The following is a 3513-nucleotide window of genomic DNA, read 5'->3' on the forward strand; positions in this document are numbered from 1 at the left end:
GTCCAGTTTCGATGTGCTATCAAATAATACCCATAAAAGGCTATTTTAAAAGTCTGTTTTTTCTAACTACACATCTTACTGACATGAATTTGCTTCACATAGTCCAACCAAAACAATATATTCTGATAGATTGAATGCAGAAACAGACATGAGAATGAGGATTTTTAAATTAAGTCAGATATTAAAGAGATTTGCAAAAATGGAAAACAAACTCATTTTTCTCACTAAATGTTTTTGTTTTGGAAAGAATAGTTGGCCGGGCGCGGTGGCTCAAGCCTGTAATCCCAGCACTTTGGGAGGCCGAGACGGGCGGATCACGAGGTCAGGAGATCGAGACCATCCTGGCTAATACGGTGAAACCCCGTCTCTACTAAAAAAATACAAAAAACTAGCCGGGCGTGGTGGCGGGCGCCTGTAGTCCCAGCTACTCGGGAGGCTGAGGCAGGAGAATGGCGGGAACCCGGGAGGTGGAGCTTGCAGTGAGCTGAGATCCGGCCACTGCACTCCAGCCTGGGCGACAGAGCAAGACTCCGTCTCAAAAAAAAAAGAATAGTTACTTTTTATAAAACTGTTATTTATATTAACATATAATTGCTTTATTGTTATTTCTTTTCTTTTTTTTGTTTTTTTTTTTGTTTTTCACAATCTCGGCTCACTGCAACCTCTGCTTCCTGGGCTCCAGTGATTCTCCAGCCTCAGCCTCCTGTGTAGCTGGGACTACCAGCATGCACCGCCACCACATCCAACTAATTTTGTATATATATATAATTTATTTTTTTTGAGATGGAGTCTTGCTCTGTCTCCCAGGTTGGAGTGCAGTGACGCCATCTCGGCTCACTGCAAACTCCACCTTCCAGGCTCACGCCATTCTCCTGCCTCAGCCTCCTGAGTAGCTGGGACTACAAGCGTGTGACACCACACACAGCTAATTTTGTGTATTTTTAGTAGAGACGGGGTTTCACTGTGTTAGCCAGAATGGTCTCGATCTCATGACCTCATGATCCACCTGCCTTGGCCTCCCAAAGTGCTGGGATTACAGGCATGAGCCACCACACCCGGCCTAACTTTTGTACATTTTGTAGAGATGGGGTTTCACTATGTTGGCCAGGCTGGTCTCGAACTTCTGAGTTCAAGTGATCAGCCTGCCTCAGCCTCCCAAAGTGTTGGGATTATAGGCATGAGCCACCTCGCCTGACCTATTGTTGTTATTTCTAAATGAATTAATATGTAAATATTTTTAAAATTTCTTAGCTTTAATTTCTGATAATCCTCATTAATGAAAGTGTTTTGGGGCACCCTGAGTGATTTTTAGTGTAGAGAGATCCTGAACTTCAAGGGGTTCTTCAAACCCAGAACTTTGAGAACCACTGCAAAACAGAATGAATTAACTTTCCATCCCACTACAGAATCTCAGCCTGCTAAGACAACTACTGTGGCCAGTGTACTACATACCCTTCCCTATATTCTATGCCTTTATACCCAAAAAGTATCCACAATTTATTTTTTTATTTTTTTATTTTTTGAGATGGAGTCTCGCTCTGTCCCCCAGGCTGGAGTGCAGTGGCGTAATCTCTGCTCACTGCAAGCTCCACCTCCCGGGTTCACGCCATTCTCCCGCCTCAGCCTCCCTAGAAGCTGGGATTACAGGTGCCCGCCACCACACCCGGCTAATTATTTTGTATTTTTAGTAGAGACGGGGTTTCACCACGTTCTCCAGGATGGTCTCAATCTCCTGACCTCGTGATCTGCCCGCCTCGGCCTTCCAAAGTGCTGGGATTACAGGCGTGAGCCACCACGCCCGGCCTTTTTATTTTTTTGAGACAGGGTTTCGCACTTGTTGCCCAGGCTGGAGTGCAATGGCATGATCTCGGCTCACTGCAACCTCTGCCTCCTGGGTTCAAGGGATTCTCCTGCCTCAGCCTCCCAAGTAGTTGGGATTACAGGCACTCACCACCACACCCCGCTAATTTTTTGTATTTAGTAGAGACAGGGTTTCACCACGTTAGTCAGGCTGGTCTAGAACTCCCGACCTCAGGTGATCCGCCCGCCTCAGACTCCCAAAATGTTGGGATGACGGTGTGCGCCACCATGCCAAGCCAGGTATTCACAATTCTGTACCTGGCTCTTTTTCGTAGGAAAAGAACAGACCATGGAACCCAGCCCATATCAGTACACGTATGGCTGCTGCAATAGTTTTCCTGGCTCGATTGTGTGCCTATTATATGAACACAATGTAATCTATTCAACCATCCTGCTGTTGCTAGACATTTAGGTTGGTTCTCACTTTTTAACAAGTTCAAACAATGATGTAATGAACATCCTTGGAAAAGTTTTAAGCAGGTAAGTGATAGGATCAGATTTGCTTGTTTAAAATGTCACTCTGAATATGTAAGCTGCTGGAATCTGAACAAGATCTATGGATTGCATTAATATCAATTTCCTGGCTGTGGATATTGTACTATTGTGCAAGATGTTGCCACTGAGGAAACGAAGAAACCAGGTGAAGAGTACATGGAATCTGTCTGTATTATTTCTTTTTTTTTTTTTTTTTTTTTTTTTTTTTTTTTTGAGACAGAGTCTCACTCTGTCGCCCAGGCTGGAGTACAGTGGTAGGGTTTCGGCTCACTGCAAGCTCCGCCTCCCGGGTTCACACCATTCTCCTGCTTCACCCTCCCGAGTAGCTGGGACTACAGGCGCCCACCACCATGCCCAGCTAATTTTTTATATTTTTAGTAGAGTCGGGTTTCATGTGTTAGCCAGGATGGTCTCGATCTCCTGACCTCATGGTCCGCCCTCCTCAGCCTCCCAAAGTACTGGGATTACAGGTATGAGCCACCACGCCCGGCCTGTATTATTTCTTATAATGTGTGTGCATTTATAATTATCTCAAAATAAAAAGTTTAATTAAAAAATTGGGCCGGACGCGATGGCTCAAGCCTGTAATCCCAGCACTTTGGGAGGCCGAGACGGGCGGATCACGAGGTCAGGAGATCGAGACCATCCTGGCTAACACTGTGAAACCCCGTCTCTACTAAAAAATACAAAAAAACTAGCCGGGCGAGGTGGCGGGCGCCTGTAGTCCCAGCTACTCCGGAGGCTGAGGCAGGAGAATGGCGGTAAACCCGGGAGGCGGAGCTTGCAGTGAACTGAGATCTGGCCACTGCACTCCAGCCCGGGCGACAGAGCGAGACTCCCTCTCAAAAAAAAAAATTGAGGCCCGGCATTGTGGCTCACGCCTGTAATCCCAGCACTTTGGGAGGCTGAGGCAGGTGGATCACCTGAGGTCAGGAGTTTGAGACCAGCCTGGCCAACATGGTAAAAACCCCTGTCTCTACTAAAAATACAAAAAATTAGCCAGGTGTGGTGGCACATGTCTGTAATTCCAGCTACTCAGGAGGCTGAGACAGGAGAATCACTTGAACCTGGGAGGTGGAGGTTGCAGTGAGCTGGGATCGCGTCATTGCATTTCAACCTGGGTGACGAGCGAAATTCCATCTCAAAAAAAAAAAAAAA

General features: G+C 46.4%; 1 long non-coding RNA gene across 1 annotated transcript; it reads left to right on the forward strand.

The window, feature by feature from the left end:
- Window positions 1-399: 399 nt before the first annotated feature.
- Window positions 400-3513, forward strand: LOC117071588. The gene is made up of 2 exons (XR_004432366.1): window positions 400-467; window positions 3430-3513. It is a non-coding gene; the product is annotated as an uncharacterized LOC117071588 (long non-coding RNA).

This window comes from Trachypithecus francoisi, unplaced genomic scaffold (assembly GCF_009764315.1).
Source record: "Trachypithecus francoisi isolate TF-2019V2 unplaced genomic scaffold, Tfra_2.0 Lachesis_group3, whole genome shotgun sequence".
NCBI classification, from domain to species: domain Eukaryota; kingdom Metazoa; phylum Chordata; class Mammalia; order Primates; family Cercopithecidae; genus Trachypithecus; species Trachypithecus francoisi.